The 24,457-nt window shown below is 43.6% G+C and overlaps 1 protein-coding gene across 8 annotated transcripts in view; it reads right to left on the bottom strand.

Moving 5' to 3' along the window:
- Positions 1 to 23,959, bottom strand: part of SLC23A2 (solute carrier family 23 member 2) — a 134,417-nt gene extending 110,458 nt beyond the window's left edge. For 6 of the 8 annotated variants that reach the window (XM_058684966.1, XM_058684967.1, XM_058684964.1 and 3 more), the window contains exon 1: positions 23,828 to 23,959. The gene's annotated coding sequence lies outside the window, so the exon portion shown is untranslated. The remainder of the gene's footprint in view (positions 1 to 23,827) is intronic. The other 2 variants (XM_058684965.1, XM_058684969.1) reach the window with 2 other exon arrangements.
- Positions 23,960 to 24,457: the final 498 nt, after the last annotated feature.

The following is a 24,457-nucleotide window of genomic DNA, read 5'->3' as shown; positions in this document are numbered from 1 at the left end:
TTCCCACTTCTCCCCGTTAACTGGCTTGGAAAAAATACTCTCCCGACTGAGAATGAATCTCTTTGTCTTGGTGACCCCAGAGCTGCATTCTCGGGGCTCAACACCACTCCTATAAAGCAGGTCCTGTCTCAGAGCATGAAAACAATTCAAATAGAGGGGGTCTCTCATAAACCTCAACAGGTTCCTGTCTCTGCATCTGCTCCCATTTGTTTAGGCCTGTTGAGATTCCCATTCTCACCTCCTTAAGTTTCTCTACCCCATTCATTTACTGGGCCAAGATTTCTTAGGAAAGTATCATGCCAGAATTTCTCCCAGAAAAAAGAAATAATTATAGAATCAAAATCGCCAACCACATGAATTAAATGACCCTTCAACATCCCTGATGGCACTATAATAGAGTCTGGGGACACTGATCATTTATCCCTATTAGATCAGCTACCATCCTCTTTATGGGCAGATTCCCCAACTGATACTGGCAGAATTCACAGTGCACCCCCCATCAAGATTCAAACAGATCCCTCAACACCTCTCCCCAGAGCTAATACCCTATAAGTAAAAAAGCCCTTTAAGACATCAAGCCCATAATAGGAGACCAGAGACTCAGGGCCTTTTTATCCCCTGCACTAGTCCCTGTGATACCCCCATTTTATCTGTCAGAAGACCCAGTGGCTCAGGATGGAGGTTAGTCCAGGACCTCAGAGCAATAAATAACACTATCCCTTGGCACCCCATTGTTCCTAACCCCCACACACTGACATCCATCCCCACTGAAAGCAAAGTTTTCACTATAATTGTTCTATACAGTGCACTTTTACTATCCAGTTGACAGGGATAACCATTGTCTTTTTGCTTTCATTTGGGAAGAACAGTACTATACCTGGACAGTAATGCTCCAGAGTTACAGAGAGAGTCCTTCTTAACTTTTTACAAACCTTAAAAGCTGATTTGGAAGATATAAAATCTTCTGCAGGCTCTGGTTGGTTACAACATGTAGATGATTTGCTTCTCTGCTCCCTTTCTCAAACCTCTTCACAGGAGACAGCATTCACCTGTTAAAACTTTTGGCCTTAAAAGGACAAAGTCTTTAAAGAAAAATTGCAGTTTGCTCAAGCTAAAGTTCATCTGAGGGCACCTGATTTCAGAACAAGGCCTACACTTAGATCCAGGTAGCTTTCGTGGCATCCTGAACTTCCCAAAACCTACAACTAAATGCCAGTTACAAAGTTTTCTTGGACTGACTGTCTACTGTCGAAATTGGGATTCCAAACTTCTCTCTTACAGCTCAAGCTCTATAGGCTTTACTAAAAACTGACAAACCTGACTGCGTCATTTGGAAACACTGAGAAGACCTAGCTTCGGAGACTTCATAAAGAAAAGTCTAATAAAGCCTCTTGCCCTCAGAGATCCTAATTATCAACTCCCCTTTTCTCATTGTTTGTGAGAGGGAAGAAAATGCCCTTGGAGTACTTGCCCAAAAACATGGGGGACCATCACTGACCCTTGGGGTCTTAGAACCAAGCACTGGAGCAGCCCATGGCCAGGGATCTCCCTCCTTGCCTCAGGGCCATTCCTGCCACTGCCCTTCTAGTTAAGGCCCGTGAAGGGTCACAGGCCTCCCTCTAAGCACACTTGTGCCGCGTACAGAGAAGCCCCCCTAAATCCTCACCACTGCACTCACCCAGGAGATCCCCCTAACTGTTCCTCATATAACTCCTCCTCACTGCGAGAACCTTAACCCTGCTATTCTCCCTCCTCCCTGGCAGAGACCACTCACAACTGCTTCAGATGGACAGATCACCTCTTGACTCCCTGTGACTGTTTATAGGAACCTCCTCTAACCGATGCAAATTTTTCATGGTGTCCCGATGGTTCTTAAAGGATGAAAATGGCAAATCCTGTGCTGGGAATGCTAGCGTGACTCCTTTTGAAGCCACCGAGGCAGCACTTTTACCTTTCGCTATCTCAGCCCAACAGGCCAAGTTCTATACTTGTACCTTGGCCAAAGGTAAAACCACAAACATTTATACCCATAGCTGATATACCTTTGAGGTAGCTCAGGACTCTGGAATGGTACCCAACAATGAGGTGCTCTCACCTCCAATGGGGATAAAATTTTAAATGGTTCCTATGTCCAAATTTTATCAAATGCCACACTTTGGCCAGATACTCTTTTATTAAAGTTCCTCAGCATTCTAGACTCCACTCTGTGGAGACCAAAGGAAACCACCTCGCTGATATTTCCACCAAAGCACTGCTCTCAAAGCAATCAAGAGCCAAACCTCTGTCACAGTCCAAAGGGATATTCTCCCAAATGAAGATTTTGAAAAACTGACCAGTAACTGGCTCCAGAAAAGGAAAAATACTGGGAACCTAATCACTGTTGGTTTGATAAAAAGAACTGTGGGTTAGACCAAATAATCTGGCCGAATTCATGGACCAATATTGGTGGGGAAATAAAGCTACAAAAGTGTCTATCCCACTTGTCCCATGCATCCAAAACACAACGCAGAAAAAAGTGCTCACACCGCTCATTTTAAATTACCTAAGGGGCCATTCAAGTTCTGGTAAATGTATTTCATACAGCTACCCCCATCTCATGGATTTAAGTATGTTCTAGTAATGGTTTGTAGGTCTTCTCACTGGACCAAAGCTCTCTTGTAGACAGACCACTGCTACTTGTGTAGATAAAATTTTTCTAGAAAAAATTATAACGGGACACCTAGGTAGCTCGGTCGGTTGAGTGTACAACTTCCGGCTCAGGTCATGATCTCATGTTCCGTGGGTTCAAGCCCTCCATCAGGCTCTGTGCTGACAGCTTGCTCAGAGCCTGGAGCCTGCTTCGGATTCTGTGTCTTCTCTCTCTGCCCCTCCCCCACTCGCGCTCTGTCTCTCAAAAATAAATAAATGTAAAAAAAAAGATTAAAGAAAAAATTATACCAATGTGGAGAAGCCCTCTTTAACTTCATAGTCCTCAAGGAACCCATTTTACCAGGTGCTTGAATAAGTCTGCACTGTTTCACCAGTTTTACAATACTCACTGGGCAATACCATTCTCAATCCTCAGGTTGGTCAAATGCACTAAGGACACTATTAAGACTCAATCAGCAAAGTTTATAGAGACCTCCCATATCATCTTGGCCTAAAGCATTCCCACTGGCCGTTCTTAACTCAGATTCACCCCTTCAGAACTCACAGACTTTTACCCTTTGAGATAGTCAGAGAAGGTCCAAAGCACTTGGCCCCTGACTCCTCTGACCCACAATTAATAAAGATACACTTCGGGGATGCCTGGGTGGCTCAGTCAGTTTAGTGTCCGACTTTGGCTCAAGTCATGATCTTACAGTTTGTGAGTTCAAGCCCTGTGTCTGGCTCTGAGCTGACAGCTCAGAGCCTGTCAGCTCAGAGCCTGGATCCTGCTTCGGATTCTGTGTCTCCTCCCTCCCTCCCTCGCACTCTGTCCCTCTCTGTCCCTCTCTCTCCCTCTCTCTCTCTCTCTCTCTCTCTCAAAAATAAACACAGACACACAAAAAATATACTTCAATATTGTAAAGGCCTAACTGCTCCTACTAAAAATAACCAGAAGATTGATAGAGCAATTTCACCATGCACTCTTGAGAGATGAAGACAAGTATCACACCTTAATGCCTGGGTGGCTCGGTTAGGCATTCGAATCTTGGTCTCAGCTCAGGTGATGATCTCACAGTTTGTGAGTTAGATCCCCACATCAGGCTCTGTGCTGCCAGTGGGGAGCCTGCTTGGGATTCTCCCTCTCTGCCCCTCCCTTGCTCACATTCTCTCTCAAAATAAATAAATAAATAAATATTTATAATTTTTATACTATAAATTTTTTATAATATAAAAAAATTTATAATTTTTATAATCAAAATTAAAAAAAAAAAAGAAAAGCATCACACCTTGCAACTGGAGATTTTATCTATTAGAAAAGACACCTCCAGAAAGAGTCTCTTCAACTTCACTGGAAAGGCCCCTCTTACGTACTGCTAACCAACCCTTGTGCTGCCAAACTCCAGGGAATAGACTCTTAGATTCATGGACATGTCTAAAGAAAGCAAACTCTGAGTGGACCTACACACCATCTGATGACCTGAAAGTAAAGATTTCCCTGTATTGAAGCAGACAACATCTGAGGAGACAGCTTCCTCAAGAAGCCAGGTCTGTTAGAAGGCTCAGGATACAAAGTCTCTCTTTTTCATTTGGACTATTGTTAACCGACTCTGGATTCTTTTCCAAAACTCGTGGTTTCTGAATTTCAGTTTTACTGTACTATTGACACATTTGGTTAGAACAGTTTTCTTGAGATAACAATATTGTTTTAAAATGTCTTTGAAGTTTTGTTGTTTTGCAAAAAGCCCACCAACTGCCGCTTCATGCTTATACCTGCACTGTATCTTCCCAAATGTACTCGGTTAATTCTCAGATTCTCACTATTCTGCTTTCATGCCTGCTCAATGGGTGACTCCTCACCTGCATACAGGACTCTGGGTTTGCCTCTGGAGGGGGATCTTTTCTCCCCTAAACTGGAATGAGTGCCAATGAATATTTTTAGTTGGCTACTTTGAGATCTAGGATCCTGTTTTAGAACCACCACACAATTTGGAATTGTCACGTTACTTTTGATTCCATACTTGCTGCCTGTCAAACTTTTCTAACAACGTACCCAAGAAGAGATGATCTCCAACACTTACAATCGTGCTAAATATGGACTAGAAGTAGGAGGTACCTGATTGTTCTCCCTGCTCCTCCTCCTTGTTACTCAAATGTGACCTCAGATTTCCAATCCAAATAATTTCCCCCCAGTGTGGGACATTATACCCAGGAAAGGTCTTTCCTAGAACTGAGGGACAAAAGAATTAGAAAAATCAGACTCTTGATCAGCAATGCTTTTGGAGAAAGATCATGATCAAAAGGGGGAAAATGTGAAAATTTATAAAAGGAAACTCAATAAAGTGGAGTCAGGAGGCTAGAAAGGGAGCCAGTACCACTGAATGTCAATTGCAGGAAGAACTGTCAATTACAGCCCCCAACAGAAGAATCTCAACAGGAAAGAATCATCAATAACAGACCCCAACAGGGAAAGATGTACACTGCATCTCCCATAAAAAAATAAATAAATAAAATAACCACCCCCCTGGGACTCAGACAATGACAAACCCTTATGACCCTGGATTCCCACTTTTCTCCAATGGATTTTTTTTTTTTTCCAACATTTTTTTTTTTTTTTTTTTTTTTTGGGACAGAGAGAGACAGAGCATGAACGGGGGAGGGGCAGAGAGAGAGGGAGACACAGAATCGGAAACAGGCTCCAGGCTCCGAGCCATCGGCCCAGAGCCTGACGCGGGGCTCGAACTCACGGACCGCGAGATCGTGACCTGGCTGAAGCCGGACGCTTAACCGACTGCGCCACCCAGGCGCCCCTCCAATGGATTTTTCAAAACAACTCCCACCTTCCTCTTGTTTCTCTGTAAAATAACCTGTTCCTCCTTTATCTGCTGGGCATAGCTTGCATGTCCAAAGTTGCAAGTCTTGGTTATTCCAGAATATATCCATATTTGCCGGTAAAGTAACTTCTTTTTTTAAGATTAACACATCATACCTGCGCAATTATCTTCATAACCACCCTCCGAACTACTGGGTCCACACTTTACAAGTAAGAACCCAAGAAGGGAAAGGCCTGGTCTGGGTCCTGGAGCTTCTAAGATAGATGACAGTAGGGGTCAGAGCCCATTACACCCATGACAACGGAGCCCTCACCTTTATAACTCTACATTGCTTTCAGTGCCGCCACTAGAATAAACTGCTGATGCTGTTTTTAATAGGGAAAACAGAAGAGACAATTTGATTTCTTAAAAATCACCTTCTTTTAAAGCGTCTTACAAATGTATTAATATACATCGGAAGGATGCTTATAAAAAAGCTGGGTCACATTCCATTTTTTAGGCTGGGTTATCAATAGGTACACAGATACTCATTTTCTTGTTTATTAAATGAATGTGTTTTTTATACTCTTGTACCTATGCAGAGGCATCACAATAAAAAAGAACCCAGAGCCTGACCTGGGGAGCTATCTCTGAAACAGCTGGCAAGGCACCAGTCACCAGCCTGGCCCTCCATTATAAAGAAAAATACAAGGGTGCCTGGGTGGCTGAGTTGGTTGAGCGTCCGACTCGATTTCAGCTCATGATCTCGCAGTTCATGAGTTCGAGCCTTGACATCAGGCTCTGTGCTGACAATGTGGAGCTTGCTTGGGATTCTCTCCCGCTTCCTCTCTCTGCCTCCCCCCACTCCCTCTCTCAAAATAAACAAACTTAAAACTAAAACCACACAGGTGATGACAGTTTAGCCAGATACCAACAAGTTCTTTTTGTTAGAAAAGGTTAGCTGTGTCTACGGACATACCACCCTGAACGCACCCCATCTCGTCTTATCTCGGAAGCTAAGCAGGGTCGGGCCTGGTTAGTACTTGGATGGGAGAAAAAGTTAGCTGTGAGTCAAATTTTTTTTTTTTTTTTTTTTTTTTTTAATGTTGTGACTCTTCCAACTCCACAGTCTGTTTTGGAGCAAGTTAGCATCACAATCACTGATCTTCTAGAGGTAGATAAGCAACACAAATGCCATCAGACTTGTACCATCCAGCCTTCAATAAGCCTCCAGTGATCCTATTTTTTTAATTTCAGAAACTAAACATTGGTCTTTTGCTGTTTGGAACAAAAAAATTACTACTTATTTTAATTGATTAGAATATGAATGGAGAAGTTATTTTTCTGTTGCTAAAACATTTTGCATTCAAAGAGGAAAAACAAGGTAATTTATTGCCCAAAATAAAATCTTCATAACCACAAATCTATTTTAAGCTATGTTTATTAAAAATTTAGAGTCAGAAGGGAAGCACAAAGGCAACTTCCATCAATGAAGATTAGTCAAGAAGAGAAAGAATGGAAATAACAGAAAAAAAGTAACAAAAGAAAAGCTTTAAAAGAACAGCTTATTTTCGGTTAAACTGAAATTATATATTTTGTCCTTTGAGAAATGCAAGTTGCACAATATGTATAGTATAATCCCATTTTTATTAAAAGTGTAATTATACAGAACATATTTGTGGACATAAGAAAGGGCTGGAAAGAATAAAGATCAAACTGCCTTGAAGTATAGGGGGTAAAAGAGGCTGTGTGACTTTCAAAATTTGCTTTATCCAATTCTGACAAGTTAGAATTATTTTCCAACACGTGTATGCTTCTTTTGTAAATCCTTTAAAACGCTAAAAATAAAAGAAAAAAAAGAAAAAAAGGTTTCCATGAGGGCAAAGCTGCAATTAACAAAATCACTTTAGCTGGAAATCAAGAGAAAAATTATAGAAGGGTGAGTGCAAGTACTATGACCCCATGAAGATTTGTTTTTGGAAAGTATTTTTTAAGCTGATTAGTACAACCAGTGTCTGGAAGGACTGGATTTCTACTTCACTGGACGACTATCAGAGACCAAAACACAGAATTGGGTCATAAGTTTTAATATTGGAAAAATACAAATATATTTTTGAGAGGGGAATTAAGCAGGAGGAGCCGAACAGAAACAAGACTGAGTTATCAGGGCGCATCCTTGAACTTCTGTCCTGGCGCCAGCCAGCACCCCTCCCGTTTGTGTGCCACCACACTCGACATGAAGACCTGCCCTTTGCACGCAAGGTTACAAGGCTGAGATCAAAGCCCAGAGCCCTGTGAGCAGCTCAGAGGAAACGTCACTTAGGAGCTCAATGACGCACCACCTGACTGTCCCCCACAAAGGCCACTGTGAACGCACAAGAAAACATTCACAGGGCTTCTCTACATTCTTAATTGGGGCGTGCAAAGGTACTAAAAGCTATGATTTTCAGGCTTTGATTTCACAGAGAAAAAAAAAATCCAAAAAATTGGGGGAGGGGGAATAACATCCATATTCGTATAACTGTCATCTCTATATTTTAGCATTTCCTTAAAAAAGGATGTTAATACTTTAGAAGCAGGAAGGATATAGCCCTGGGGGCCAGTACCATTCACAGGCCAGAAACTAAGCAACCAAATCATTTTGTCAATTTAGTAAACGCCAAAAAAGCTGACAAAATACCTACCTACCTAATTCAAAAAAGAAAAAAACGACTTCAATGAAAATTAAAATACCTGTGGAACAGGACAGCGAGTATCTTCTGAAAGCAAGGGCCAACACAAGATACTACATACCCTTCATGCTTCTACATGGAATTTGTATTTTTTAAAGGACTTAACAAAGGAAGCACATGTATGTACCCCAAAATCTAAATGAAATGGACAATTTTTTTAGGAAAAAAAAATTTTAAGCCTGAATAACAGTAAACGAATAGACAAAATTAAAAAAGCAAAGACCTAGGCTTGAAAAAGGTGCCAGGCTCATACAAAATTCACAGGCCAGTTATATCCTATCCTTTCTGGTAAAGAAATAGGAAATGGGAAACCTTCCCAACTCCTTCTGGGAAAACTGACAAGCTAACAAAGAAAGCACAAGAGAAGAAAACTGTATGTTAACTTCATTTGCCAGTCCTAGATTTTTTTTTTTTAACGTTTGCAAATTTGACATGCAAAGAATGACATCTGGTTTCAATCTTGATTTCTTTGATCCATGTATCTATAGTTCTCTTATGAACTGTAAAGTGCCTTTTGTCCACTTTTTCAGTAGGCTTCCTTTTTTTTCTCATTCATTTGTAAGAGCTCCTTAACAAATTAAGGACATTAATTAACCCTTTGCCATGTTGCAAACATTTTCCCCAGAAAAAAAATAAATGACTGCTTTTTCCTCTCTGTCACTTGAAATAAAGGATTTTTTTTTTTTAATCTCTCTAAAGTCAAATCTAACATCTTTTTGCAATTGCTTCTAATACTTTCAGGCTTAGGAAGTCCCTCGTCATTCCAAGATCAGAGAAATATTCGCCTTCATTTTCAGCTAGATGTTTTTGGTTAAAATGTTTGACATCCACCCCTTTAAAAATGTATATCCAATAAAATCACTGTTCTAAGAAAATACCTAGTGAGTACAATTATAGTCACTTTAGTTGTAGAACAAGTAAATGCCCAATATTTAAGGGCTGGCTAACTAAATGATGACAAGAAAATGCTTTATAATAAAACACTACACAGCCATTCAGGAAAACAGCCATGCTCTATTACTAAGGTGTGGGGGGAGGGGGGGCGCGGGGGGGGGGGGAGGTCAGAACATACCCCATTTTTATATAAAAACTACACTTATGTGGTAAACCAGGCAGTCTAAATACTCTCCCTAAATATTAACGGTGATCCTCCCTGGGTGTCACATTGCATGTGAGGTCTTCTTTCTTTTTTTCTTTAACGTTTAGTTATTTTTGAGACAGAGAGAGACACAGCATGAACAGGGGAGGGGCAGAGAGAGAGTGAGACACAGAATCTGAAACAGGCTCCAGGCTCTGAGCCGTCAGCACAGAGCCCGAAGCGGGGCTCGAACTCACAGACCGTGAGATCATGACCTGAGCCAAGTCGGACGCTCAACTGACTGAGCCACCCAGGTGCCTCGAGGTCTTATTTCTTTATGCTTTTCTGTTGCACATTACTAATGAACATGTATTTGTGATTAGGAAAAAAAAAAAAAAAAAAGGCTTGAAATTCAAGAATACACATACAAAACAAGATAATTTTGCCCACATGCTTAAGTTGCAACTGTCTTTAAAAAAAATTAAAAATGCCTTTCACTTAACATATTTAATCCCATATTACAAATAGGATAATAATGACTTCATTCAAGAAGAATGGAGGCTTGCCAATCTTCCTAATTACCCAAAGATCTAAGGAGCAATGTCTGATCTATGTTCCTGGCAAAATGACCAAATTAAAAACACAGCCCAATGACAATTATCAGTGGTAATAAGTCAAGCTCAGCTAACAAACGGTTCCATTTTCCCCTAATAAACTGTGCCTTAGTGCGTGAACAAGTACCGTGCTTCCCTTCAAACTGGATGTGCCTGTATCTTCTAATGACCCAACCTCTCTCTGAAACCCCCTATTCTCTGCCTGTTGGTGCCGGGTGTTCCTTAAGCCACCCAGCCTTGACCGTTCAAAGGGACTCCCCTGCTATCGCTCCTCCCATCCTGTACCCATTTCTGGGGCCGCATCACTGTGGAAGACAGGAATAATTTGGGGGCAGAACCAGGAGTGTGGGTGAAGAGGGATGACAAGGTTCTCCAGGAACCTTGCTAACCCCAAAGCTAATTCCAAAACTCCCTAAAACTTCTCCCAAGTGTCTAAGAGTGATAACAGATAATGCCTGTAATCAGATTAAAGTAAATCAGGGTCAGAATCCTGAACTCAGAACCAGGGAAGACCTGTGGAGATGGTGATGCCAGGGTCCCAGCCAGGCTACTTCTTCCCAGGTGTGCCTCAGTACCCTGCCCAAGATGGTGCTCGATAAAGGTGGGTGGGAGAACGAACACAAAAGGTAAATGAGAAATCCCACAGACCCACCAGCCAAGGGCAGTAAGGGGCACAGAGGGGAAGCAGAGACACAGGCCCAGAGAGAAGCAGAACAGATCCCAAACCAGTCTCATTTCTCAGTAGAAACTGTGGGGAGGCACAGAACGCACCCAGCACCTGCTCTGAGCCCTTGCCACAGGTTATTAACTTTCTGCCCACAACTCCACGGGTTAACAAGACTAATACTACAAACTAGTTAGGACAAGTGTTTCCAGAGACCTGGAATACAAAGGAAGTCCGTATTTTGGAAAAAGCCTAAAGGATATAATTAGAAAGAGTCACTTGAGGCTATTATTTAAGTATGATGCAAAAGTCTCAATTTTTTAATAGTACTGGACTTAAAAAGGAATTAAAGCACAGGAGCTCCATCAACCCCAAACAGACATCATACATACCCAAAGGGAAAAAGCACTAACCACCAAAAGTGTCGAAATATTTTTTAATTTGAGTGGAAAGCTCCTAAGTGACATCTAGCCCCACTTTCTGGCTGTTTAGAATAACAGCACCCAACTGCCAGGTGATCCCACTTAAAGTTCTCATTTATTGGGACCAGGATGTTGAAAAATCTCCAAGTTCATTTTTAACTTTTTAAAATTCAGCTGATTATTCTCCTCATACTTTGACAGGCAGATGTGAAATCTAAAAAAACTTATTTTAGGCAAAATCATATCCTGACAGATTTTTATTCATCTTCAAGAAAAATATTTCATTTGAAACTTTCAAGTCTGAAAAATGAGATTTTTATTTTGAAAACGGAAGCCCCCAAAATGATCTACAAGTAAAACGTCTTGAACGTATCATAAAATTACAAGACAAAATGGGAAACATATTTGCAACATTAATTAAAGTGCTAATATCCTGGTTGTAAAAAGAACTGCTATAAATCACCAGGAAAAAGATGAACACAAAACTAGAAAAATTGGTAAAGGAAATAAATAAGCCGAACAAAATACAAATGGCCCAAAACCTAACGAAGAAGTGTTCAAACTCCAAGTTATCAAAGAAAAGCAGAATAAACAATGATTCTATTCTCCGGCCAAATTGGTAAGAAAGAAAAAAGAAAAGGAAAGAGAACAGGAATGTTCAACTATGGCAATAATTCCCAGTCCGTTAACCTGGATGCATCTTATGTATGTAACAAAGCCTTAAAAAATGCAAATGATGTCCCTTCCAAAAAGTAGTCTAAAGAAATAATCTGAAAAATGCACACAGATTTCCATACAAGGCTGTTCACTATTGTATTATGTTCCCCACAGCAAAAAACGGCTCATAAGCTAAATGCCCAACAATAGAAGGATTTGTCAAATAAAACATGATGCATTCAGCACAAATGAGCTGTTAAAAGCCATGTTTTAAAGGGCTATTTAATGATTTAGTCATATGCCTAAAGTACATTGCTAAATAAAAAAAGAAATTGGTTTAAAAAGGCCCCGTATCTCTACTTTAAAATACAAATATGCATGTGCGCTTATAAGTACACAAAATAAACCAGAAAAAAATTCAAATGAGTAAAATAAGTGTGTAAGTGTTTTCACCACAGTCCTAATTTCCCTTAATATTCTAAGACAGGACACCAGTTCCACTTCAGATGGCGTTTCAGTAATTCTGACCATAGCTTTATACACTTCCAACCAAGAAGTAATTCTAGCCAAGAGCTTCAGTGTTCTTTAAGGGACAATCCCTAAAATAGCTGTGCATTTCCTCCATATTCTTCTCAGATCAGTCCATTTCCAAAGGCAAAAGACACAAAAATTCCTGAGAAATGACCCTCTCCAGGGACTGCTCTATTCTTGCTCTCTATACAGACCAGAGACAACCACCCACACCCAGAAGTCCAAAGCAAAATGATTTCATTTCTCCAGAGGACAATGTTAGCGAGCAGATTAAGAAAAAGTACACAGACCTAACACATTCCTCACCTAAGTGACCAAATGTTTCACGCATGTGGCTCTGCAGCTATAGTATGCACATTCCCATACCGTAATATGTTCAGCCAACTATGCACAGGCTTTAAAAGGGGGATCTATATGCACTTCAGTTCTCTTACTGCAATGGTTCTCAACCCTGGCTGCACACTGGAATCACCTGGGAGAATTTTTTCTCTTAATCTCAACACTCAGGCTGGACTCCTGATCAAGGGCACCTCAGCCTCTGGGATGAGACCACGTGGATATAAAGTACTCTGGATGATTCCAATTTGCTGTCAAGGTTGAGAACCATTGACTTGAAGCAGGTTTTTCAAATAATAGATAATAAACCCATGAACAAAATTAAAAAATGGAATGGACTAGATAGGCTAGAATATCTGGATACATGCTCCTAGTGCAAATAGATATTATCTCATGAAATTTTTCTGTTAAAAATATGTAGTTCTTGGCAATACTACCCAGACTGATCTACAGATTCAATGCAATCACTTATCAAAATCCCATCTGCCTTTCTGGCAAAAATTGACAAACGAATCCTAAAATTCAAATAAAAATGCAAACGACTCAGAATAGCCAAAACAGTCTTGAAAAAGAACAAAACTGGAGGACTCGCGTTTTCTAATTTCAAAACTAAATACAAACCTATACTAATTAAGACATGCTGGTAGAAGGATGGACAGACAGATCTATGGGGGTAGAATGGAGAATACAGAATAAACCTTAACATTCATGGTCAGGTGATTTTCAACGGTGCCAGGACAATTCAATGAGGAAAGAATGGTCTTTTCAACAAATGGTGCTGAGAGAACTGGAAATCACCACAAGTGAATGAAGTTGGACCCCTACCTCACACCATATACAAAAATTAACTCAAAAGTGATCAAAGATCTAAATCCAGAAGATAAACTCTTGGGGCACCTGGGCGGCTCAGTCAGTTAAGCATCCAACTTTAGCTCAGGTCATGATTTCACAGTTCAGGAGTTGAGTCCTGCATCGGGCTCTATGCTGTCAATGCAGAGCCCGCTTCATACCCTCTGTCTCCCTCTCTTTTTGCCCCTCCCCTGCTTGCTTTCAAAAATAAACAAACATTGGGGCGCCTGGGTGGCGCAGTCGGTTAAGCGTCCGACTTCAGCCAGGTCACGATCTCGCTGGTCCGTGAGTTCGAGCCCCGCGTCAGGCTCTGGGCTGATGGCTCGGAGCCTGGAGCCTGTTTCCGATTCTGTGTGTCCCTCTCTCTGCCCCTCCCCCGTTCATGCTCTGTCTCTCTCTGTCCCAAAAATAAAAAAAAAAAAAAAAAAAAAAAAAAAAAAGTTGGAAAAAAAAAAAATAAACAAACATTAAAAATAATAATAAAAGATAAAGCTCTTAGGGGCACCTGGCTGGCTCAGTCAGAAGGGCATGTGACTCTTGATTTCAGGTTCCTGAGTTCAAAACCCACATCAGGTGTAGAGGTAACTTTAAATAAATTAATTAATTAAATAAAACTCTTAGAAAATATAGGGGTAACATACAAGAAATGGTAAATCTTTGTGACTTTGTGATTTGGGGTTAGGCAATGGTTTCTTAGATATGACATATTAAAAAAATTTTTAAAAAGAACAAAAAAAATAAGTGAGACTCCAACCAGAATTAAAAACTTTTGTGTTTCAGGGCACCTGGGTGGCTCAGTCGGTTAAGCATCTGATTTCAGCTCAGGTCATGATCTCAGTTTGTGGGTTCGAGCCCCGCGTTGGGCTCTGCGCTGAAAGCTCAGAGCCTGGAGCCTGCTTCCGATTCTGTCTGCTCAGCCTCTCTGCCTCTCCTCTGCTCATACTCTGTCTCTCTCTCTCTCTCTCTCTCTCAAAAATAAACATTAAAAAAAAAACAAAAAACTTTTGTGTTTCAAAAGGACAGAAATACAAAGTAAAAGGACAATCCATAAAATGGGGGAAATTTACAAATTATATATCAGGTAAGAGACTGGTACCTAAAACCTATTAATAAAACGACAATGACCCAATTAAAAAGTGGGCAAAGGATTTGACAGACATTTCTCTACAGAGGACATATAAATGGCCAATAAGCACATGAAAAGATGCTCCACCTCATTAGTTATTAGGGAAATGCAAATAAGATCCACAATGAGGTAACACTTCAAACCCAATAGAATGAGTATAATCAAAGAGACAATGACAAGTGTTGGTGAGGATGTGGAGAAATGACAACTGTCAGACTGCCGACCCACCTACTTCGGAAAAGTTTGTTAGTTCCTGAAGATGTTGAACACAGAATCACCGTACGACCCGGTACTTCCACCCTTTGATATTTATCCAAAAGAACTGAAACATGATCACACAAAAACCTGTACAGGAACATTCACAGAAGCATTATTCATAACAGCTACAATGCAGGAACACCCCAGATGTCCATCAACTAGTAAACAATACAGCAGTGATACATGCCACAACATGGATAAACCATAAAAACATGCTAAAAAATAATCACAAAGGACACATAGGTAGGATTCCATTTATATGAAGTATCCAGATAAAGCAAATCCATAGAAATAGTGTAGGTTAGTGGTTGCCAGAGGCTGAGGGGAGAGAAGCATGGGGAGCCACCACTGAAATAGGCACGCAGTTCCTTCATGGGAGGATAAAAACGTTCTGAGAGAGCAGTGGGTTACATACAACTCAGTGAATATACTAACACAACAGAACCATATCCTTTAAACAGGTGAGTTTTACGGAATAATTCAATAAAACTTTTTTTTTTTTAAGGTTCCTCTGTGTCAAGAGTTTCCTCCCCATCATTCGCTCCTTACCATAACACAGTATGGATAAATAACCTCTCAAACTCACAAGCAGAGCCATGTACAGATTTCACGACCAGATCACAAAATCAATGTAGAGCACCACAACGAATTTTTTCATGAAATAGGAATACAAAATTTCAGAATACACAGCATACAAGGTTATGCGTGTTTTTTTGTGAAACTTTGAGATGCACACAAGCATACTTGATGTATATATACTTATCAATGAAAAGGAGTCAAAGCTGTCTGGAAAACAGGAGTTGACTGACACCTGACACCAATTCAAAAAAACAAAAAAACAGGAGATCTTAGAGTTGAAAACAGAAAGTGAAGAAAAAGTTGAAGCCATTTTGGAGCAGCACCCTAGGCACTGAACTAAATGCTAGAAAAAGAGTTGGACCCCGTCTGCTTTTACTGCCCAAGTAATAAGACCCTACCCCACCCACCTGCCAGGGCCTCTCAAGGGGTTCAGAGCAGCATCTGGGACCACTGGTAGGGGAGTCCACAGCAGACCCACAGGGAGCGCAAGGGGTGAGGGTGCAAACCCATCATTTAAGAAGGCGGGGGGGGGGGGGGGGGGGGGAGGGCGCAGCACACACAGGCTGCAGGATGGGCAGCCTAGACATGGGCCTGAACTCACAGTGGGTGTCAGGAGGCAGGTGCAAAAGGCAGAACTTCAACAGAAGAGGCAAATCGACATTGCTAGAGTATTCAGTGTATCTTCACAAGGATGAAAGAGTAAAGGAAGGGAAACAAGAACCCACAAATACTTCTCGAAGGGAGAGCACATTTTCAAAGCCTGTGGGTCAGAATCCCAGACACAAAAGATGCCAACAGCTGCACAATACGACAGCATGGTTAGAAAATAGAAGCCCTTGGGATGAACCTGAAGGAAAGATATAACTCATATAATTTCTCCTGGCAAGAAATTTGAGGTCATCCTCAAATCAGCAGGGAAACTGAACTTCTTTGGAGAATTACCACAATAACAGGGACAGAGACGACTGAGGATTTTTGTGGTGTACAAAATTCCAGGGTCAATGTCAAGGTGACAAACTGTTCATTCAAAACCATTATGTATAAATACTGCAATTTAGTGAAAAAGACCTTTAAAATAGGACACTTCTTTAATATCATTAAAGACTATATACAACAACGCATTCCAGTAAAAATTGACTAAAAGGACTGTTACATTAAAACATGTTCTAGGTGCGCCTTGGTGGCTCAGTTGGTTAACAGTCCGACTTCGGCTTAGGTCAGGATCTTGCGGTTCACGAGTTCGAACACGGCATCAGGCTCTGTGCTGAGCGCCTGAAACCTTCAGATTCTGTGTCTCCCTCTCTCTGCCCCTTCCCCGGCTCGCACTCTGGCTCTCTCTCAAAAATAAACATTTTTTTAAAAATCTGTAAGTACTCTACAATTTATTAAGAAAAATGTGTAAGAAAAAAAAATCCAAATGACCATATTATTGCCTAAGAAACTCAAGAATCAACTGAAAAATAACAACAGAGTTTGGTTAAGTACAACAGCAGACCCATTGCCATTTCATTTTCGTCACAGATACACAGAAGGACATGCGTCTGTCCCCCGTGCCTCTGGGACAGGCCAACAGACTGTGGGAAGCAAATACTGCTACTTCCAAGCCTAGCCTGTGAAACAATCTTCCACGCACAGAATTCCACAGCAAACTTAGAGGCCACATTATGAAGTCAGCAGTAAGATGGAAGGAGCCTAGATCCTTAACTCGCCACACTTGAGGAAAACAACCCCAAAAAATTTAAGAAATAACTTTACTTTGTTAGAATACATATAGCACATATAGAACACACATAGCATAACCACTCTGAGTTAATACAGGTGGTTGGTCAGAACAATTCACTATTATAAAGATGACAAGTCTCCCCAAATTAATTTACATACATTTAATAAAATGTCCCATTATTTTGAAACCCTAAACTGAAAAATACAGGGAAAAAAATTGAGTATAGGCACTATCAGACAGCAAAGCCTACTATTAAGTAATTATAACGATGAAAATAGCTAGGTCATGGCAAAGGAATAGACAGATAAATGGAACAAAAAAGTAAGTCCCACAACAGATCTCCAGATTCAGCATATGATTAAGGTGTCATTTTAACTTAATAAGGATGAATTAATGAATAAATGGTGCTAGGAAAAATGTAGAGAAAAAATAATCCTTACTCCATGCCACACTCCAATAGTTATTAAATTATAGCCACATATTTTTCAAAAGAATGAAGACACATATAAAGGAATATTAAAATCTCAGGATAGAGAAGGCACAAGAAAGAAAAAGACTGACAGATCTGAATTCAAAGCATAGACAAATATTTGCAACTTTATGACAAAAAAATGCAAATCTTAATGGCTTATTTCTCAAACAGAGTGAAGCAGGATTAAAATAACATATCCAGTAGCATCAACTTTACTCAAAGATTAAGGACAAAAAATGTTTCATATTAAACCAAGCACTGATGTTTCTGGAATAGAATAAAAAATTCACGTTATTTTTAGATAAAACAGAAGACTTAAAAGAAGCGTCATGCATGTTATACTCCCTAACACTTCAAAATATGCATATATTCCCCATACCATACTTTTGTGGAATAATTTGCGAATCAATGTCTTAATATATGAAGAGCTCTTGATAAAATATGAATTCAATAGAAAATATTCAGCGCTGATCTCATACATCCATACTGTGAAGCAGAGGTAATCAAACTTTTTCTATAAAGGGCCAGACAACAATTATTTTAGGCCTGCAGGTCATATGGGGTCTTGAACGCACATGGCTGTGTTTCAATAAAACTTGATTTGCACAGGGGCCAGTGGTTCTCCCACCAGCAGCATCCTCATCACTGGGAACTGGTTAGAAATGCAAATTACTGGGCCCCACCTCCAGACCTTCTGAATGAGAAACTCTCCGGTTTGAGTTCAACATGTTAGACAGGGAAGAGATTGCACCCCCAGCCAGTTAATTTGCCTTTGGTGACAACAAATGATTTAGCCGGCACCGAATAGGGAACAAGAAAGCCAAAGCAACGGGAGGCTGAAATTCCAACTACAGTAGCAATGTATGAGAAACAGCATTTCCAGCAGTGCTCTCCATCAGAAGGGGGGAGGGGGGGAGATGGGGTGTCTGGTGGCTCAGTGGGTTGGGCATCCGACTTCGGCTCAGGTCATGATCTCACAGTTCATGAGTTTGAGCCCCACGTCAGGCTCTGTGCTGACAGCTCAGCAGCTGACAGCCTGCTTCGGATTCTGTGTCTCCCTCTCTCTCTGACCCTCCCCCATTTGTGCTCGCTCGCGCTCTCTCTCTCTCTCTCTCTCAGAAATAAACATTTAAAAAAATTTTTTTAAAGAAAAGAAGGTGGAGAAGACCATCCAGAGTCCTAATACGAAGACCTCCTTGATGAAGTGATGCTCCGGGATGAAAAAGCTAATGCAAGTTTAATAAAATGAAGCTGGTGGCAAAGGGCTACTGCCTCAAAGAGAGACCATGTAAAAGCAAGGTGCATGTGTTGGGGGAGGGGGGCTATGGAAAATTCCTACAGGAAATGATGAAGGAATAGAAGGAGCGAAGGACCCAAGCTGGGGTACACAGAGGAAAATACCATAGCCAGGAATGAAAAACAGGCCAGGTAAGAGGAAGGCAGGAAAAAGGAAGAAGGATCCAGATCTTGGCATCCTCAGCTGTAAAGCAGAAACGAGTTAATACCTAGTTCATAGGGCTGCTGTGATAAAAGGGCATTAGTGAACACAGGAGGTGCTAGGCGGAGCACCTGGCACCCACCACCAGCTTCTTTGCCCTCTTCTAGGCCAACAGGAACTTGAAAACCCAGAGCTTCAGACAAGACCAGGGAATGGCATAATATCTCAGAGGGCCCCACGGATAACTGGAGCTTAAGAGCAGAAACCGAGACCCAAGAGTTTATTCTGGTAAATTAACCAAACTCCAGTTTCTTCATCAATAAAACGAAGCCCGGACAGAAGCACTCCGCCTGCCAGTTGCTGGGACTAACGATAATGACCTCAAGTGCTCAGCACCTAACCGATGCATACTGGCGCTGTCGTTACTGCACTGGCCCTATCTCACGGGGCCCACCGTCTAGTCTTTGTTGGGTCTTCTCTACCACCTGGAGAGGCTCCTAGAGGGGAAGTGCATTTTATTAAACTGAGCTCACACTCGACTGAGAAGATGGGGGGATTTGGCTGTGTAAGATTCACACTGAGAGTGAACTGAGAGGTGGCCGTCCAGAAGGGTGAGTCTCCACCAGAAACTCACTAAGATGCCCTAGGACAACTGACACCAGGGTGCCACTTCGGGCAAAACCTATGAGAAGAACTGTATATGAAGAAGGCTTTCCTGACTAGAGAAAACCATGGTTTGGGGCAGCCAGGCAAGCAAAGGCCCAAGGCCACTCTGATGTCCTTACAGAGGGACAGACTCCCGGAGGCTGCACAGAGAGTATTATGCATCAATAAGAACTGGGAGTCCAGACAATGGCCAACAGAAAGTGGCTTTGGGCTGCAACCTAAAGCTACTCAATAGTTCGTGACCATGAGAACACTTGATTTAAATCGCAAATATGATCCTCTGTGAAATTATACACTGTCCACGACTGTGTTCACTACATGTAAACACTCAGAGGTTTCCCTACAGAGCGTATGTGCAGATCGTGCCTGCCACACTCCCTGGGATACAGGAATTTTCAAAGGTCATTTTTTATGAATCCAGATCTTTGCTTTTTGTGCTATCTTTAGATGCTAGGCCTGCATAACATGTAACCCCACTGAAGCAGCGCAAGAAATGGCTCTTGAATAAATAAGATGGAACTCTCCTTCGTAAGTAAACGTTCAGAGGGCATTAGAGGCCACCTACACCTGAAGACTTGCTGAGGTCACAGGAGAGAATTAAAACGAAAGGTAATGAGGAGTTCTCAAGAAGATTTACATTTCCATGGAGGAGCCCCCCCAAAGCATGCACCCTCTCCCTTTATGACTGCATTTGGGTTTGTCAGTTTAGTGTGACAACTTAACCTGAGAAGGAGCTATACCAGCTCCTCAGCCATCACCGACATCTCGGTCCCTTTCATTCTAAGTGCTCAGGCCAGACCCTGGGCATTGCCCCCAACTTTCTTTCTGGCCTATCGGCAATTTCCTGGGCCCCACCTCAGAATCCCTTCATTTTTGAATACCCTCTGGCTACCCTAGTCTGACCACCACCCTCAGCCCTGCACTAGCAGGTCACACAGCTGCCCTGCCCTCCTTGCTTCTAGTTGATTCTCAAACAGCAACAACCAGCATGTCCCCATTAAAAGCTATGTCAGCCCATGTCCCCTCTACTCAAAACCCTCCAAAGGTTTCCATTCCCCTCAAGGTAAAGTCCACAGACCTCACTAAGTGTCACATGGCCTTACAAGATCCAACTCCCAAGATCTCTTTGACCTCAAAACCAAATGCTCTCCTCCTGCCTCAGGGCCTTTGCATCTGCTGTTGCCTCCACTGGGAATGCTCCTCCCCCAGATATCATATGACTCACTTCCTCCTGTCTTCACTCAAAGGTGACTCAGGCCTTTCCTGTCTATCCTTCCAAAGTTTCAGCTCCCACCCTAAGTCTTAATGCCCTCAATCCTGCCAGATTCTTCTTCGGGCACCAGATCTCATGGTCTGCCTCCTCACCAGTGTGTGAGCTCCATGTGGGCAGAGAATCTCCAACGAACCATCCAAAACACCAAAAACATTGCCTGGCACACAGCAGGCTCTCAATAAATGTATTAATTATGTGCAAGTCCTATGAAAAGTATAAGATGGAAGCAAACCTCAGTCATTCGAGAGTCAACAATCTAGACCCTGTGACAAAATAACAGGCTAGAAATAGAAAGCCAGGGAGAAAATCGAAGACAGTGCCATAAAGCACACACAGGGCTCATTTAAATCCCGCGTCAGTAACACACAGCCTAACCTGGAGCAGGAAATGTTCCCCAGCAAAATAAAAAGCCCAGACAGGCAGCCCTCTGAGAAGAGAGTAACTACAAGAACAGCAGGGAGTAAAAATGAATTAATGAGGTTATCTGGTATTGGGAACCGACTGGCGTGTTGGGAATTTTATAGGCAAGGCCTGGAAACAGGTCAGGGAAGGACTATAAAATGTTTAAATTAAAAAAGCCTAAGAGGATTAAACAAAAATAAGTTTTTAAAAAGCTTTCATTTACAAGTACAAAGCACTATGTAATTGCAAATTATGACTGCTGACTTTTAATTCCCTTAAGCAAAATGGGAAAATTCCTCAAGCTACCAGTGGTGCCAGAAAGGAGTCCCCAAAAGGATCCCAGATTTGTCTTTAGAGACACTGAATAGGATGGCAATGGCCAAATCAGGATTTCCAATATCCCAGACCTTAGGCTCCTTGAGGGCAAAAGACTGGGTTTCATTCAACAATGATTTGTTCAAACAGCACCTGGCACCAAATTAGCAGCTGGGCTAATGGAAGGCTATGGGAGGCTGCTCCTGAGATAACCTAATTTCTGCAACGCTAAGACCTCTGGCCTTTGCTACACAAACGCCACAGGCAGTGTGGCATGAAACGTAGCAAAACCTCCTACAATATTCTAGCCAGGTGCTTTCATAAACATTTCTGAAACATCCAGACATTAAAACTCAGCTTAATTAACTTTGCCACAGTCAAAAAACACGACTACTATGCAACCGTGTGGGGGGGGGGGGGGGGGAGACAATATGTAAAGTTTTTGAAATACCTCTTTTCTTTAAAAAAAAAAAAAAGGGGGGGGCGCCTGGGTGGCTCAGTTGGTTAAGCGTCTGACTTCGGCTCAGGTCATGATCTCGCGGTCCGTGAGTTCGAGCCCCGCGTCGGGCTCCGTGCTGACAGCTCGGAGCCTGGAGCCTGTTTCAGATTCTGTATCTCCCTCTCTCTGACCCTCCCCCATTCATGCTCTGTCTGTCTCTCAAAAATAAACAAAGGTTAAAAAAAAAAATTAAAAAAAAAAAAAAAATCACCCCCCACTCGGAGCAAAGAAACCAAGAGAAATGCCCTGGATTTCAAAGAAAGGAGCCAGTCGCCATTTTGACAAAGGAAATGGTCTAGAAAGCAGATAGCTCATGTTCAGGCCGTCAGGTGAAACAGGTAGCTGGCTGGACACACCTGCTCATCTCCTTTAACTAACAGGTGTGCCACGAGGACTTACACGGCACACCCACTGCTAACCATTAAAAGGCTGGTGCCCAAAAGCCACGACATTTTGGACAAGTGCAATGATCCTGACAGAGTCAACCATAACCCCTTCCAGAATTCAGAATTTCTGAGCTGAAAGGCCCTTTCTAAATCTCACCAGATTCAAACACCTTCAGGGCCATCCAGGGAAAGTCCTGTGCAAAGGTGAAAAGGCAGGTGGACACAACTGGAAATGGGGAGGCCCCTGCCCAACAGAATTCAATTACAAAAAACAGAAATAAAAAAGCTCCAGCTACCCTTGATTCTTGTCTCAGGCCTGAGAGAGGAAGAACTGGCCGGGAGAAGTCACATGGCCAATTAATGACAGCTCAAACCAGACTGCCTCGGGACTCCCGGTCTCCTGTCCTCGCACATCACCAGCCTTCTCAGCACACCCAGATGTCAGCAGGGACAGCATCTTCCCCCTCCCATCTTCCAGCATTGCAAGAATAAAAGTAACAGCTCCAGCTGAAGCCCCAGACCCACAAATCCCTTATGGGTGACTTTCTTCCACCTGCAGTTGCCCTCATTTACCCTTTGCCCTGACAATCAAGAATTTCTCATCAGTCATGTTTAAAACCCCCAGCCTGTAGGCCGAGTTCCTGTCAGCTATCCATTCAAGGGTACATCAAGAGTCAAAGGAAGGAGAAAATTCTGAGCCCTTAAAGTAGTCACACTGGAAAAGCTCAATTCCTCCTTCCAGCAAGGCAGCCAACAAGGGGAATCCGCGACCCCCCGGGAAACAGGCCGGGGAGAAAGGCCCTGGGGTCGGGGCAGAAGCTTCTAAAATTACTTGGCGCAGCCTTTGTAGGAGGGAAGAAAGCAAAAAATGTGCAAGGCACCCCCCGCCGCCCTCTTGATGGCCCTGAATTCCGGGGGGCGCGGGGATGCCAGCCGCACCTCCCGCGGAGGGATGAAGGGGCGAGCGACCCCAGGACGCGCGGGCCGAGGGCCCGGCAGGAAGCGGCGGCAACGGCCAGTCCGGTCCCCGGGGACCCACTTGCCTCCCCGCGGCGCGGCCTGAGGGCCCGAGCGCGCTGAGGCTCGCGCGGCGGGCAGGGTGAGCGCCCGGGGGCCGGGCCGGGTCCGGTGGGGCGGCGGGGACTGGGGGTCGCCGGGCATCCACGGGCCCCGAGGCCAGGCTGGCCCGCGGGTGCGGGGACCCGGGGGAAGGGCCGAGGCTGGGGGGGCGCAGGCCGCGCCGCGGGGCCGGTGACAGCGCTCGGGGGCCGTGCCAGGCCGGCCTCGTGGGCGCGGCGGGCACCTCGCGGCCGGGCCCGGCAGGTGCGGTTCGCCGGCCGGGCAGGGGGCGCGACGGCCCGACTCTCACCTGGCTGCAGCTCGCTGGGCTCCCGTCCTGCCGCCGCGCCTCGGCGCCGCAGTGCCCGCCGCCGCCTCCGGTCCCCGCGACAGCCGCCTGCAAAATGGCGCCGCGGAGGGGCGGGCCGGGGGCGGGGAGCCGCGGAGCCGCCCGCCCCCGCGCCGGCCCGGGACCCACCTCCCTCTCCGCCCCAGACCCCCGCCTGCCGTCCTCCCCCCAGGGGAGGGGCCGCCCCCCTCTCTCGCGGGGCCCCGGGCGGGGCAGCCGGCTCCCTGCAGCCGCCCCCCGCGGCGTTCCCTGCGCCCCCCCCCCCCAGGTCCCTTATAGCTCCTTCCCCTGCGTGAAAATCGCCCCCCTTCTCGCGCCTTCCCGCCACACCTGCTCCTGGGGCCCACCTGGAAGGCAGAGCGCTCGCCCGGAGTCTCCCCCTCTTGGCGCCCCCCATTTACCCGGCCTGACACTGAGCCCTGTCATCGCTGCGGGAAGATAATCGTGCAGTTTGCGCGGTGCATTGGGCTCAGGGAGCCGGAGGTTTCAAGCCAATTTCGCCGTTTCTCGGGTCAGGTTTTTTAACTTAACTGGAGGAGAGGTCCTCATTACATGAGGCAGACACGGTAATACAGACCGACATTTCTCACA

Source organism: Neofelis nebulosa, chromosome 9 (assembly GCF_028018385.1).
Source record: "Neofelis nebulosa isolate mNeoNeb1 chromosome 9, mNeoNeb1.pri, whole genome shotgun sequence".
NCBI lineage: Eukaryota > Metazoa > Chordata > Mammalia > Carnivora > Felidae > Neofelis > Neofelis nebulosa.
Note: the sequence above shows the minus strand (reverse complement) of the source record. Positions and strands in the feature narration are given on the sequence as shown.